This window comes from Amia ocellicauda, chromosome 13, assembly GCF_036373705.1.
Source record: "Amia ocellicauda isolate fAmiCal2 chromosome 13, fAmiCal2.hap1, whole genome shotgun sequence".
Lineage (NCBI taxonomy): Eukaryota > Metazoa > Chordata > Actinopteri > Amiiformes > Amiidae > Amia > Amia ocellicauda.
Window position 1 is genome coordinate 6,376,246 of NC_089862.1, and position 17,241 is coordinate 6,393,486.

Genomic DNA, 17,241 nt, shown 5'->3' on the forward strand with positions numbered 1-17,241 from the left:
GTGATATCCTTGAAAAACAAAACATATGCATGACGGTTTTGTAAGATTTCAGATGTCAATATAACTGTACTGAAAGACTAATGTGTAATGTAGTGATTTCTTTGAATAGATTGTTTCATAATATTTAAATGTTAACGGAACCTCGATCGTACATTTTTGTAAATATTAGACTAAGTCATTGATTGAGAATCTATACTGAAATTATAGTTTCACAACAGCAGAAGTGAATAAAGCAGTGCTTAGTGAAACTGACAGGCGTTCTGTCCAGATCCCCCTGATAATAAGTGCAATAAGTTACAAAAGTCCACTGTGGTACATCTGCATGGCAATGTTTTATGTTTTATCATTGCTTACCAGATTGTGTTATGCAGTATACCATATTTATGATTTTATTATGGGTGTATTTTGTAATTGTAACTTCAATTCAATCCTCCCAGAAAAGAAAGTAATAGTAATAGCCAGTGCTCAACCTATTCTAGGGAGTTAAGCGACAAGTCTTGTTGAAACTTTTTAACAGATTTAAATGTGGTGCAGTGTTTGTCCACAAGGTGACAGCAGTGTTCATTTCAGTTCATCTTCATAATCAGGTAGAAGTTACATTTCTATGGTTATGCTAATACAGAATGCATTGTATTAACTTTTCAGTAGTTTTCATGGAAAAAATACATTTTATTACTGTATTTATTGTACATGAACATTGATACAAATCAAGACCATTGTACTTTATATACACTGTCTCACTGTATTAGAAATGTAATGATAAATTAGTATTTGAATATAAAAGTTATGTATCTTTAATGGTTTTGTTAATCATTCTTATGCTTGTACAATGAATAATTCAAATGTGAGCTCAATTGTAGGTCATGTTAATGAAATAATTAACTAACTTTTAAGTTAATTTGTTTTAGTTGTGACACCAAACTTTAGTTGCAATCTTTAGCCGTCTTTGTTTTTTAGAACTATTTCTTAATGAAAGCAAAGGGGTGTTGTGGTTTCTACTAATGGAGAACTCAAATTACTGCTTTTTCATTTTTTCAGATCTGAAACCATTTATTTATGTAACATATTTCTATAAAATAATACTCCATGAAAACAATCTGTTAGCTGTTAACAAGTTAAGAAACATACTTTTGTAAGGAAAAAAAACGACCTTGAAGCAGGAGTGAAAGACAATCACATGTAATGAGTGCTCAGTTCTGAAGAATTTAAACAAAGAGTTTGTTTGCTGCAGATCATTTACTGGTCACACTGGACACTAACAGAAGAGGTACAAGTTTATTATAAATGTAATAGTATTTCACCCAGTTCTGGTTGGTAGTTCTATTACACATTTGTATTTCTGTATTTTTTATTTACATCAAATAACATACATACGTTTTTTTTTTTTTTTCATTTTCTTGATCCTTTTATACATCTCATAATAAGGATTTGGATTGTATTTATTTTTGTTAACAGATGTAATGCCATTCACCCCCTCAGTTCGAGCCCTGGTCTCACAAGGGGAAGGATTTTTACATTTCAGTAAATGAGGGAAGGCTGTTCCCCTTCAATTCGAGCACCAAATTCGTGCATGATATAATTAATTCTAAAATTATCTGTTTTTTCTTTGCCACTCCTTCCAGTTACTATCTATACATTGTGAACACCTGCGTTGCACTAAGGCCTGGTAAACAAAACCTAAATGTGGTGATTGACACCGTATGGTCAGGGTAATAGGTTTCTACATGTCTCTCATGTCATATTTGTCAATACCGAAATAGAACCAAATTCCAATCTCACACAATGATGCCAGAACTAGTTGTGTTAGCTGGGATGCTCTAACTAGCAAACCTTCTTAATGATTGTTAATTGGTTAATTGGGAACAGCTTGTTGCTCTGGTATAAAACTCCTGCTCTTGCTTGTTGCAGGATGGCCATACTTCAGTGATTGAATAACCTAAAGCAACAGGTGTAATACAACTCCAGGAAACTAATAATTAAAGTAGTCCCCAGAAAGAGTCAATACAAACTGATGATTGCTTTATTGACAAAACAGAATTAACATGAAACCATTAACAATATAAAATATACTCATCTGCTGCATTTTCAAGTGCTTTTCCATCAGCTTCCACTCTGACTCTTTTTCAACTCCTCTAGCTCCTCCATGAGGCTCGCTCTCTTCACGTCCATGGCCAGTCTCTCCCTCTCTCCTTTCTGTTCATCAAGGTAGGCATGGTACTTCTGCCTGACTCCTGCAGCTGACAGAAGGAGCTCTTTTGTATTTTGTAACCTGAACATTACATTCTCCCCCAACTGCCCTGATGTGTCTATGATAATCCTCGGATTCTGCTCCCTCAGATTCTCTTCTACAACCTCCTTGCTAATGGAGAACACTTGCCTGCAAGCTGCGTGGGACAGTAGGGTCAGGCCAGGTCACTGGAGTTCAAGTTTTAGCTTTGCTCAGATCCCTGTCCTCACCTATTTCTGTCCAGTGTGCATGTGGACACTGCGAGACCCCGAAGCAGCCCAGGTTTGTGACGATTTTGAGTTCACCTAAAAGATATCATGAGGGAAAAATTACATTTATTCTGGCTGTTGGAAGACTCCCACAATTTAGGTGTTATACATGTAAAAACAATGAACAACCATGATAATCTGAACAAAATTGATTGATAAGGTGCTGAGCAACCTAAATTATCCAGTGGTCCACCAGTCCCAGTATCAAATCACTGCCTGCTAAAGGGGCACACCTATGGATTTATTGATCACATGATCACCATGGGACTGAACTAAGGGGGGGTTTTGTGAAATGTAAAACAATTGAGTTACTGGTGGGGATGAGGTGAGATGTGAGCCTGAGATACTTTAGCATAGAGACAGAGAAAAAGAAAGATAAAGGGGCTAGAACAAACACAGGACACTACTGTCCCCCTGCGCTGACCCTGAGAATGAGAAGAGACAGACAGGCCTGTGGAAATACACAAGTATAGATATTCTAATTTAACCTCAGAAAAAGACAGAGAGAGAGGCTGGACACTCAAAAGGCCCTGGAGATGGACAGCCTGGAGACAGTGAGGCAGCGAGGGGCAGTCTGCAGCAGGGACACTAGGGACTCAGGGAAATCATGTCATAATGATTCAATGTTGTGAGATGTTATAAAGTTAAAAGCTGTCAATTGTCACCCTCTTGTGTGTAAAAGGTGCAAAAGCTTACAGCACCTGGTATTCCCAGGCGGTCTCCCATCCAAGTACTGACCAGGCCCGAGCCTGCTTAGAGATCGGCCGTATTCAGGCTAGTATGGCAGTAAGCGAGTGAAGATTCACCTACACTCTACTTATAGGGAAAGCAACACTGTTTCTGACTTCTGTATTTACATTTTAACTCTCTCTACTCTTATGAGAGAACAGCTACTATAGTAGTAATTTCCCCAACACAAGATCCAAGTTGAACACCAGAACTACTGTACACTGTAGTTAAAGCTAAATATAGTTTTAATCTTAAAATAATAAAATCCAATCTACAACAGATAAGTGCCTGTATGTTGAAATATAAAGTTTCTTCCAGTTGCCCTGTTAACTTGATGTGCCTAAAGGGACAGTTTACATGGGGGGCGCACCTCTACATTAAAAAGTGAACATGTTCCTCTAAATGCAAACAAGTAAATACACGGTTAGTTTGGTGCCACATTTTTGAATTTTGTTAAGTTCAAATGTCAAATCGGGTTGTTTTTTCTGGGCTTACACTTTGAGGTGCTGCGCTGGCTACAATTATGACGCCATAAGCGGCTTTAATCATCGAATGACCATTGCGTGTGCACACTTGTATTGAGCCACACTGGAATAGACATGATCCTCTTGCACAGAGTCCGGACATCATTCTTCGGAGTAGCGCTCAGTGACACACTCTCGATCAGTATAATGGGGAACTGCCGCAGCCACCCCACAAGGAAAGTGACTTTGGTGATGGTGGGACTGGATAAGGCAGGAAAAACAGCGACTCTGAGAAGCATTCAGGGGCAAAATCCAGAAGACGTGGCCCCCACAGTGGGCTTCTCCAAAATTGCCCTGAAGCAAGGTGACGATCTACGACTTGGGTGGAGGCGAGAGCATCCGGGGCCTCTGGAAGAGCTACTACCGAGTTGCACGGCGTGGTGTTCATGGTGGACTCCAGCGATGCGGCGCACATCCAGGAGACCAAGGCCGCAGTGCTGAGACACCCGCGCATCACTGGGAAGACCGTGCTGCTGCTGGTCAATAAGCAGGACTGCAATGGAGCCTTGTACGAGGGAGAGCTTGTCGAGTCCCTCTCTCTGGACAAGCTGGTGAACCAGCACAAGTGTTGCTGTAAAATCGAGCCATGCTCGGCCGCGATGGACAACGGCATGAACCGGGAGCACCCCGTCAAGAGGGGGCTGGGATGGCTGCTGAGCAGCATCGTCTCGTCCTGCCCGTCCTTCCCCTCCTCAGCCTTGGCTCTCTGCTGTTCTCCGCTCAACCCGAACTAGTCTGTGTGCCGCCGAACAGAAGTGGAAAAGGACCAAACTCCCAGCTGCCCTCAAAGTCTGCCGCTCTCTACTGTCCACATTCTCCTCCTCACTCACCTCAGCCAAGAAGCCTTACTTCCAATCACTCTTCCAATCCACTGTCAACAACCCCCGCAAACTCTTCTCCACCTTTTCCTCCCTCCTTGCCCCCCCTCCCCCTCCCCCTCCCCCTCCTCCTCCCTCATCTCTCAATGCTGATGGTTTTGCCTCCTTCTTCTCCTCCAAGATTCCAGACATCCACAGGCTCTTCAATACTCCACCTCCCTCTCCCATCACATCCAAACCTCCCTCCGATCAAGCTTCCTTTTCTTCATTCTCACCCCTCTCAGAGGCTAAAGTTTCTGCTCTCCTCCTACGTCACAAACCTACAACGTGTGCCCTGGATCCTCTCCCTTCTCGCCTCTTCCAAGCGACTGCTCCTGATCTTCTCCCCTTCATCTCCTCACTCCTTTCTGGCTGTTTCCCCTCTGCATTTAAACAAGCTGCTGTCATCTCACTCCTCAAGAAATCAACCCTTGACGCCACCTCTCCTCAGAACTACCGCCCTGTCTCCCTACTCACCTTCCTCTCAAAGACTCTCGAGCGGGTGGTCCACCATCAGCTCTCTGACTTTCTGTCCTAACACTCACTCTTTGAATCTCTGCAATCCGGCTTCCGCACAGCTCACTCCACTGAGACGGCTCTCCTGGCAGTCACTGACTCCCTCAGCTGTGCTAGGGCAGCCTCCCTCTCCTCAGTCCTCATCCTCCTTGACCTCTTCGCAGCATTTGACACCATTGATCACTCCATCCTCCTCTCCTGCCTTGTTGACCTTGGAATCTCTGGGACTGCTCTCACCTGGTTCTCCTCCTACCTCAGCGACCAGTCCTACCAAGTGACATGGCGAGGCTCCTCATCCACCCCCCAACCTCTCCTCACAGGCGTACCCCAAGGCTCCATCCTGGGCCCGCTCCTGTTCTCTCTCTACACTCGCTCCCTGGGCCCCCTCATCGCATCCCATGGTTTCTCCTACCACTTCTATGCAGATGATGCCCAGATCTTCCTGTCTTTTCCCTCTTCTGATCCTCTCATCCCCTCTCGCATCTCTTAATGCTTGTCTGCCAATTCCGCCTGGATGTACTCGCACCACCTCAAGCTCAACCTCTCCAAATCGGATCTCCTGTTTTCCCCCCACTCTTCCTCACCTTCTGCTGACCTCCTCATCTCGATCCCCTTGGAATCCACAACACTCTCTCCTTCTTCTTCCTCTAAAAATCTAGGAGTCACCCTTGATCCTGCGCTCTCCTACACCCAGCACATCACCACACTGACACTGACACCTGCAGATTCTTCCTGAGCAACATACGCTGGATCCATGCCTTCCTCACCGACTACTCGACTCAGCTACTCATCCAGTCACTGGTCCTCTCCCGCCTGGACTACTGCAACTCCCTCCTGGCCAGCCTGCCTGCATCCACTACCCGCCGCTCCAGCTCATCCAGAACTCTGCGGCTCGTCTGGTATTCTCTCTGCCCCGATTCGCACACGCTACTCCACTGCTCCACTCCCTCCACTGGCTCCCGATACCGGCACGCATTCAGTTCAAGACTTTGACCCTCACCTACCGCTGTCTGAACCACACTGCACCAAGCTACCTTCAGACCCTCGTCTCTCCATACATCCCCTCCAGACCACTGCGCTCCTCCAGTGCCAGAAGACTAACTCTACCTCCTCTCCACTCTCCTTCCTCCAGAGCCCGCTCCTTCTCATCCCTGGCCCCTAAATGGTGGAATGACCTGCCCACCGAAGTCAAAACAGCAGAGTCCCTGACCTCATTCTGGTGCTTACTCAAGACGCATCTCTTCCGACAGCACTTGTAATATTAGTCCTCTATCCCTGCTAGATAGCACTTCTCAGTTTTATTATGCTTCTTGTGTTTTCGATTTTTGTTTTCCTCCTTGCTCTCTTTCCCGTAGCCCTTGACTGTGACCCTACATCTTGACAGCACTTTAGTTTAGTTTAATTGAATTTGTAATGATTGATGCCTTTTACTTAACTGTATTTTTGCACTTTGTTTTACACTTGTGTTGTAAGTTGCCCTGGATAAGGGCGTCTGCCAAGAAATAAAAATAATAATAATAATAATATGTATGTGCTATCTATGGATTCAGAACAGCTTCAGCTATGCATGTGCACATGTACAGACTTATAATGCATTATATAGTATATTCTTATAAGTGGAAAATGTGCAATAAAGTAAAAACAAATCAACAGAATTAGATTTTTGTTTTCCAGAAATGAAAAACATAATCTGATCCAGATTGGGCACCCACTCTGCCCAGATTTACCCCTGCCAGCCCCCCTGGGGTGCAACTGGACAAAACAAAGACTCACAGTGCACTGGATCACACGCAAACAGTCACACATCTTTACCAATTGCCCCTCTGGATACAGCAATTGATTAAGGTTTGCAACCAAAGCGTATGGAGGATCCTGTCATTACAAATGGCCAATGTAGTTGCAGCAGTGAGTGTTATTGGTTGTTACGTCCACACACTTCTACAGCCTATGTGTGGTGGTGTTGGTTTGTTTTCTTGTTTGCCCCTCTGTCTCTCCCAGGTGTTGGATCCTCCCCTGTCAGCCATCATTAGTCCGTCTGTTTCTCTGCTGTCATCTGTCAGCCAATCAGAGGAGGGTCCGTGTGTCATTTTTCAGCCAATCAGAGGACGGTCCTTGCCTACTTTAACCCTCCCGTCTCCTCTTGCTGGAGGGTCGGCACTTGTTTGCTCAGTTGTGTCAATTTTATTACTTGACATTGTTAGAGATTTGTTGTACCTGTGTTTTTTGTTTGTTTTTTTAATCACAGTTTGTTTTCATCCCCACTGTCATCCATTCCTGTAGTCAGCCCCAGGGGAGGGCGAGGTGGGCAGGTAAGACACACTAGGCTAGTCCACACACAGGTGCCACGACGTGTAGCTTTACTAGGCTAGGAGGGTTACTGGGTGGTTTAGTCAGACATACCTAGAAGGACAGATAGCTTTATATGCATTTTTTTAAATGATAATAATGTATTTTATATTATTATTTATTTATTAGCAGACGCCCTTGTCCAGGCATGTCCTCCCCTTAGTCGGTGGTATTTGTAGTAATTGATTATTGTATTTGTTTTGGGGTATTTGTGTTAGACTGCATTACAATGTATTCTATAGGTAGTTTGTTTAAAACATAAGTGTTGTTGTTTTCAATGTAGCAATAGTGTAATATCAGAAGATACAAATAGGATGTCAAAATATCAATAGAATTGCGCTTGAATAGGCTACATATGTGTGTCATGTTGACGACATGGATGGTCGTCATCATTATTATTAATTATTATTGTTATTTGATGCGAGAGTATGACAATAAATGTCTGTCCATAGATTGCGTATTTCTATGAAATCTTTGCAAATTTATTAAAAATAAAAAACAAAAAAAGCACATATACATAAGTATTCACAGTCTTTGCTCAATCCTTTGTTGAAGCACCTTTGGCACCAATTACAGCCTCAAGTCTTTTTGAGTATGATGCTACAAGCTTGGCACACTTATTTTTAGGCAGTTTCTCCCATTCTTCTTTGCAGGACCTCTCATGCTCCATCAGATTGGATGGGGAACGTCGGTGCACAGCCATTTTCAGATCTCTCCAGAGATGTTCAATCGAGTTCGAGTCTGGGCTCTGGCTGGGCCACTCAAGGACATTCAAAGAGTTGTTTTGTAGCCACTCCTTTGTTATCTTGGCTGTGTGCTTAGGGTCATTGTCCTGTTGGAAGATGAACCTTCGCCCCAGTCTGAGGTCCAGAGCGCTCTGGAGCAGGTTTTCATTAAGGATGTCTCTGTACATTGCTGCATTCATCTTTCCCTTGATCCTGACTAGTCTCCCAGTTCCTGCCACTGAAAAACATCCCCACAGCATGATGCTGCCACCACCATGCTTCACTGTAGGGATGGTATTGGCCAGGTGATGAGCGGTACCTGGTTTCCTCCAGACATGATGCTTGCCATTCAGGCCAAAGGGTTCAATCTTTGTTTCTCATGGTCTGAGAGTCCTTCAGGTGCCTTTTGGCAAACTCCAGGCAGGCTGTCATGTGCCTTTTACTAAGGAGTGGCTTCCGTCTGGCCACTCTACCATATAGGCCTGATTGGTGGAGTGCTGCAGAGATGGTTGTTCTTCTGGAAGGCTCTCCTCTCTCCACAGAGACATGCTGGAGCTCTGTCAGAGTTACCATCGGGTTCTTGGTCACCTCCCTGACTAAGGCCCTTCTCCCCCGATCGCTCAGTTTGGCCGGGCGGCCAGCTCTAGGAAGAATCCTGGTGGTTCCAAACTTCTTCCATTTACGGATGATGGAGGCCACTGTGCTCATTGGGACCTTCAATACTGCAGACATTTTTCTGTACCCTTCCCCAGATCTGTGCCTCGATACAATCCTGTCTCGGAGGTCTACAGACAATTCCTTGGACTTCATGGCTTGGTTTGTGCTCTGTCATGCACTGTTAACTGTGGGACCTTATATAGACAGGTGTATGCCTTTCCAAGTCATGTCCAATCAACTGAATTTACCACAGGTGGACTCCATTCAAGTTGTAGAAACATCTCAAGGATGATCAGTAGAAACAGGATGCACCTGAGCTCAATTTTGAGCATCATGGCAAAGGCTGTGAATACTTATGTATGTTTTTTATTTTTAAAAAGATTAGATAAGATTTCAAACAAACTTCTTTCAAGGTGTCATTATGGGGTATTGTTTGTAGAATTTTGAGGAAAATAATGGATTTAACCCATTTTGGAATAAGGCTGTAACATAACAAAATGTGGAAAAAGTGAAGCACTGTGAATACTTTCCGGATGCACTGTACATTATTGAAGCAAGTTAATGCAATTACATCATTTAAAGTTCATCTTCAGTAGATGTTATGTGAAATGTGTTATCTTAAACATAGTGTGGCTATGTAACAGAAATATTGTTTTCCCCATGCCGGTGAGTCAGTGCTGTCCCGGATTTGATTGGTGGATTTCAGTGCCTTCGATACAGAACATAATGAGAATGTGTGCCAGTGTGAGAGAGGCAGCGAGGGGCACAGTCTGCAGCAGGGGCAGTAGAAGCTGACATGGGCTCAGCTGGGTCAGAGCTCACCGGTGTCACCTCAATACATCCAGGTAGCTGCCAGTGTGAGCTCTAGGACTCCCTTCAGCCTGATGTCCCTGTCCTGGATTGATATCAGATCGCAGTGCTGTCCTCAGTGCTGCTCTCCCTGCTGGAGCTGCACTAATGAACACCAACCTGCCACAGATGTACAGTAAAGGGCAAAGATCATTCCTGTGGGTGTAAGATTAGAAAAAGTAAAAGTAGAAAAACCGCTGGCAAACTAAAAGCTTATTTCTTCCGTAAAGAAGTTAAAGCTGGGGACGGCGATGAAGAATTCGACATCTACGCCACTGATTCAGACTCTGACCTGAACTAATGGACTTTGAATATGGGGAATGTTCTGGACTGCTTCGGCAACTGTTTCTGTCATCAACACTCTGCAGCTAACCTGAGAGCTCTATTACACCATGTGCTTGACAAAAAAGTAGCCAACGCGAGCCTTTTCTCTACAGATTTAACCATCGATGAGGACCAACTTTCAAACCTGGAAAAGTTAATGACTGCTGTAACAAAGACCGGGGGGTACGAACACTGGGATGAAGTGTTCAAGGGGGCCAAGAATGATATTAGGCCATTTCATCAACATCTGTATGACCTTTTACTGAGCATGTTTAATACACCTCTGTTTACTTTTAAAATAGGCCATATTGTTGTTTTATTTACATATGTAACTGAGGTGTGTGCCTACAAGATAAAGAAACAGGTATTTGTTGATATAGATCAAGTAACCAATCATCTGATTTCTGGACCGTAGAAAAAATTGTTGTGTATGTTATACTTTTCTCAAATGTCTAAAAAGGGGTATCTGCTCTCCTGAAGTTGAATAAAAAACCTTGTATAAAAACTTTGTGCATAGTGTTGGTCTGTGTTGTTATTTGACAGAATGACTCGGCAAGCTCCCCAAATGCAGGAACTATACTACAACCCAGCCAAGATTGGGGGTTTGGCAGGTAAGAAGGGTTTTCAAAGAGGACTCGCGGAGGCAGGAGTGAAGGCTAATGATGTGGTTGTTTCAGAATGGTTACGGGAACAAGACGCCTATACCTTACATAAACCTCTCAGGATTAACTTTCAAAGAAACCACGTATATGCAACTGACATAGACTCACAATGGCAAATGGATCTAGTTGATATGTCAAATTTATCAAAACATTACAATGGTCACAAATGTATGTCGATGTGTATCGACGTGTTATCGAAATATGCCTGGGCTCGCATTCTACATAATAAAACAGGTAGGGCGGTGACAAGGGCCTTTGAGGATATATTGGGCCAGGGTCGATGTCCTAAAAAACTGCAGACTGATAAAGGAAAAGAGTTTCTCAATAGAGAATTTCAGAATCTACTGAAGAGACACAAAATACATCATTTCACCACCGGTAATGAGCTTAAGGCATCGGTGGTGGAGAGGTTTAACCGCACCATAAAGACCAAAATGTGGAGATATTTTACAGCGGTCAACACGTTCAAGTATTTTGATAAAGTTCAGGATTTTATCGAGGCTTACAACCAAGGGTATCACACCAGCATTAAAATGAAGCCTATAGATGTTGATCAAAGTAATTCTTTTAAGGTCTATAAAAATGTATACGGACCATTTATTAAGAAGGGAAAAACTACTTATAAGTTCAACATCGGTGATGTGGTTCGCGTTTCAAAGCTACGGAGTACTTTTGCCAAAGGTTATGAACAAACATTTTCTGACGAATATTTTACAGTTACCGAGCAGTTGGCTAGAGACCCCCCCGTGTACCGGTTAAAAGACTATGACGGGGAGAATATAGAAGGAACGTTTTACGAAGCCGAGTTAAAAAAAAATATTGTGGGTAAAAACAGTGTATACAGAGTTGAAAAGATATTAGCTGAAAAAACCCAGAGTTTAGGAGGGCTCTTTCGTGGTCTCTTTAGAATGGCCGTACCCCTGCTTAAGAGAGGCTTTGCTATAGCCAGACCCCACTTGAAATCAGCGGCTAAAAACATTGTTAGTGACGTGTTCACCAATGTTATGAACCGGGCAGCTAGCCATGAGCATCAGGAGGGTTCGGGTCTCATGGTAATGGCGAGGAGTGGGGGTAAAAGAAGAAACAGCAGGTGTCCACCAGGGCGACGAAGATCCATGGCTAACAAAAAACGAAGAATCGCTCATTCTCCAACATATCGAGGAAACACTCGGAGAAGGAAGCAGCACAAGAAAAAACCTGCAAAAAGAAAGTCTCAAAGAAAGACAAATAGAGCCTCAGGATACATCTTTTAAACATGTCTTTTGTCCACAGTCTATCGGAAGAATGCGTAAAATCAGAACTGGATCTGTTTACAGTTCCACACACTCAAACGAGTATAGATAAGAGCATATATGTAGAGATTCCCCCTCTTTCAGCAATTTCAGACATGGCCCCTCTGGAGTTTTTCATAGCAGGCAATGGCGAGGATTATATTGATTTGAATAACACATTTATTTTAATGAACTGTAAAGTGGCTGATGAGGATGGCGATGCAGTCGAGAAGAGGGGGTTTAAATCAAGGTTGTGTTTAGACGGTTATTTCTTTTCCCAAACTTACCCCACAGACTGTTTAAAATCAGTTTGGACATTTGTCTCTTGGCGGGGTTTACAGTTATGTTCCCCGGTTCTAGACAGATCCCTTCCTTTTTCAAAATATTGCTGAATGTATTGCTTTTTTTCCGCGGCATCAACACACCAAGAGGGATAGCCCGATGCCTCCTGTTTCCCTTTCAGATGGGTCATAATGTAATCAGCAAAAAGAGTATCAGATTTTTCAGAAAAATGCCAAACCTCATACACCTTACCGACTCTGTAACCTTTCTCCACCACCTTGTCAAGCTCAATGCTACACCAGACACCCGTCAGCGCTCTCTCTTCATCACTGTGCAGACAAGAGGTAGTCTGATTTTCAGTTTCCACACACGTTCTACACAGAGGGAACATCAATTTTCCCAAACACCTGTAAGGCAACACGGGTAAGAACAGCTCGCGAGGAGGGTACATGGTGACCTTGATCAAACCAAAGTAATGACCGAGTTCGAGAAAGTCACGATAAATGATGGTTGGATGACCCACTGGGTACATTTTGGTCTTGTTAACAAAAGGGTACAGACTGGTGAAATCATAGTAATCTACTCTCTCCCCCTCCTTTACCTCATAATGTAAACAGATGGCATTGGTACGACCCCCAAATAACGCATCCCAGGGCTCTAGACGTTCAGGAAAGTCCAAGGTTTCCATAAACCGTTGTACCTCCGCATCCTGCTGCTTCAGGGCCTTCCACTCGTGTTCCCAAATCACTAGTACGTTCAAACCATAGGTGTTTTTTAAAGTTTCAATTTGTTCCTGGAAATCATAGTACATATCACCGCAGAGTTTTTGTGTTACTGGGTTAAAGGTGTTTGGGTCGAAGCACTGCGGACAGCCATGGTAAATACAGCCAGCAAACTCATAAGCGGTACGCATCCCGGACACGTCGCTAAAACCGTCTAAGTAGTAAGGTCCCATTTTGACTTCCCCTTGATTTAAAGCATGTCTGATGAAGATGTTATCCCTGACACTCAGGTATTCCAGCCACTGTATGGAGACAGTCGAAAAGTTATTTTGTCTAGCACGATAGTTGTCAGAAGTGGTGACCGCTATAGTGTTTATCTGCAAGAAATTGGCCCGATACATTTTCATGCAGAGAGACGCTATGGTCACACTTTGCAAAGGATCGAGACCTGAGGTGTTAACCTCAGCGCGGAAACGCACACAGGCTTCTTTAAGGATCACCACATCATTTTTACAATAAGCGGCCATCTCTTCTCTGAAATCAAAAACACCTCCCTTAACCGTATTGTACCATTTAAAGAATTCCGCCCTCTCATGAGACATAGGGTAGGACCCTCGATAATTTTGAGTGTCCTTAGTATTAAAAAAATGGCAGAACCAACCTTTCTTCTGAGCCTCAAAACCCAGAGCTTTAGGCAAAGCGCTCAATTTCATGGGGAGGAAATTTAACGAGTCTATGTAACGTTGGTTGAAAGCTTCGTCGGTGAAACACATGATCTTGCTACCCTGAGCTATTATTTTTGGGGTCACCCCATTTTCCACCAGATACTTCATCAAAATGTAAGAATCATAACCCTTAGCATTGTGCGCAATAAATGTGTAATTGAGGTATTTTGGACCACGATACCGTGTAAAGAAATCCCTGACACAACTCTCACCGCTGGCTGACCACTCACGATCCAACATATCAATACAGTGTATATAATTAGCAACGTGGACCCCGTTTTCTTGTTGACATTCAAAATCAAAAAAGACATACCGGTTGTGCGGCAGCTCCTTTTTAACCAGCTGAATAAAGCATTGGTGCTTGGACCCTGGGGTTAAATCAGCATTACAGATCCTACATCTCGGCTTCAGGCATTTGTGTGGTTAACCTCATGAAAACAGTACTGGAGGCAACACTGCGGGCAATATTTAGTTTGATCACAATAACTCCGTTTTTTAACCCCCTCAACAGCTGCCCTCTGTAACTTATGCTCGGAAAAACAGAACGCCGAGAGACAAATCCTTAAGCAATCTTTACATCGGATGGTGGGTGCCAAACCCTTACGACATTGTGGATTGAAACAGACGTTACAATAACCGTCACAGCGGTGCTTAAGCTTATCATTGAAGGCCTTATAACACCAACGTCAAACTCTTTATTCCAAAGTAATGACTATCACTTAGGAAGAGAAACAGAGTCTGTGTATGGGTTTCAGGATGTGTCTGAAATTTCACAAATACTTCCTTTACCTCACAACGGTACCACACTACAATTTTTAAAGACAACAACTCCTCAAACTTTGTAATGTCTGAAAAGGCCACCATCTGTTGAGAGTTTAAGCCGGCACTCTGATGAAGCATTAAAGCCTCTTGCAGAGCTTGGGGTTCAGGCATGTTGGGGGTGAGTAGTTTTATTAAACTGTATGCAAAACAGAGCTTATTGTCCCCACTGGAACTCACCACTAATTGCCTGAGCTTGGTCCTAATTATGTCGTTCTTCAAGCATTTCGACAGTCTTCTAAGCGCCCCACCCTCAGGGTTACGAACCACATTCATTACCAGAGACAGACTTTCATCAGCTAAGATGGCCGCGTTACTTTGCAACAACGCTTCGATTTTAGCCAGAAATTCATCAACATCTAAATTATCTCCACTCAGCATTACAGATAGGTTGCTAAACAAATCATCCCCTCTGAGTTCTAACTGTACAACATCTCACGGTCTGACCCTTTCAGCAACCTGTTCAAGAATGTTTTGCAAGGCCTCGTGTATGTTGACAAATATTTCCGCATAATTGTCACAATTTAAAAGTTCTGCAAAATTAAAATGCTGAATCATTTCATAATTGTTATAGGAGTCGCTGATGTTGTTTCCGGCCATTGTTGATCTTTAGTCTTAAATCGAAAGGTCAGTATGAGTCTGTCCATACAACTGTCCATATGCCGGAGCTGTTTGTAAGGCATTGTTCTGGTCTGGACTTTGTGCCGCCCCGTTACAAATTAACATATCAAAAACAACAAATAAAATGGCACTGCATCAAATTTCAAATAGAAACCAAGATGGAGCCGATCTCTCTCCTCTCAACTCTAAACTTTTATTAGAACCTTTTTGGCTCTCAAAAAAACATTTTTAAATCATCTAGACCTATAGTCAACAACCACATTAAGAATATCTCACGCCTTTATAAGAGCTAAAAAACAACCTGAACCAAGAAAATAACTATAAAGATCTAAAATAACCATCGCTCTAATAGTTTTTAAAGTGATTTTTTTTTTTTAAATAGCTATGCTTTGTTTGGTATTAAACAAGTCACAAACTACTCAGAACAGCATTTATCACCGCAAAAGAGATATTTGGGTTTATTTTACAAAGCTTATAAATTATATAGGTTAAAAGTATTCTAAATGTTTTGACATCACACGTCATACCTACTGTTGTCTGACCCCCCTCCCGCGGTGTGAGCGATTTAGCCTTGAGAGATGTGAGCTATTTAGCATTGAGTGATCAGTTGTTTTTATTTTTTAAATGATGCCTTATCATTAGGTATTGAGACAGCTAAAATACATTAAAGCACATCATTATCTTAAGTCTAACTCTTTCGAGCTTTAAGACCCTAGAATGTATTTAAGTAAAACGAATGAAAACATTATGTGAGAGAGCTAATATAAAATAAAATATAATCACAGCTTTTTTTTTTTTTTTTACAAAAACAATTAACCTATACAGACACACACACACACACACTGTTTTAATTTTATTTTTAATTAAATTTGTCTTATTATTAAACAAACTGAACATCCTCAGATGTTTCCAGAGATTGGTGGGGAGAGACAGAGACAGAGACAGTGTGGATAACATAAGTACCCTATGCAAAACAGGCATTGTTAGGACCTGGGACCATTACAGACAACAGACCTTGTTGATCTTATAAAATGATTGGGCGAGAGAGACAGACAAAGACAGAGACAGAGACAGTGTGGATATGAAAACACCCTATTCAAAACTGGCATTGATAAGACCTGGGCCCCATTACAGACAACAGAACTTGTTGATCTTATAACGGTTTAGATTTCCTAAATCATTACATGTATATTTAAAAAAAAAACAGACCCCCAACCACTACAGGAGGATCTGACCCATTCACACTCTACAGATGACCAACAAGAACAACAAGAAAAACAGGGTTATGGGTGGCCTTGTTGTTCAGGGTGTACACTTTCTGACGGATAACTCTACCTAAAATCACGCCCCCCAATTATGACGTAGGAATATTAATAAGGTTAGGTCATACGTCATAACAAAACAAGACTCTACTACCTACTAATGGAAGTTAACAAGTTAAGTTTTAATACAAGTCAAAAAAATCGCCAGGGAATAATAAGACAACGGATTACAGTTAAAAGTTATAAAATATTCAAATATCAAAACCATAAAAAAAAAATAAGTCAAGTATAGGGGACACACATTTAGGCTCTGAAGCACCCTATCAATCAAGCTAGTCACTATAAGAGTAACTGAGCCACCACCAAAACCCACTTACACCCTAGGTTCCTGTGTGTGAGTTTGAGCTATTGCAATTATGGAGAAATGGAGAATTGAAGGGCAAAACATCACATCATGTTATCATCTTAGTCTACGACAATGAAGAAAACAATTTCCCTCTCCGCAGAGAGCTATACGATAACCTGTGAGCTGAAGAGATTTCATGGCAAACTCAGACAGTAAGACAGAAGCCTAAACTACAGCCTCGTTAGCGCATAATCTGAAGGTCGTGAGTTTGATCCTCACACGAGGCAGAACTATGTTTGTGGACGCTGCTTGACATATTTTGCATACGTCTAGCACATCTGCAATCTGCCAGGTCACACAGGCGTGTCACGCACCTTCATTTAGACCATGCGTCAACCTCCGTGACGTTTTCTCAGCCCGTTTTGCACGAGGAGCACATATGTCGCTCTGCGTATAGAGCAAACGCTCCAACTTACCATGATCGGTGACTCACTGTCAGCATGGCAAA

At 42.6% G+C, this 17,241-nt stretch overlaps 1 pseudogene; it reads right to left on the bottom strand.

Moving 5' to 3' along the window:
* Nucleotides 1-3,185: 3,185 nt before the first annotated feature.
* Nucleotides 3,186-3,288, bottom strand: LOC136767025 (uncharacterized; annotated as a pseudogene).
* Nucleotides 3,289-17,241: the final 13,953 nt, after the last annotated feature.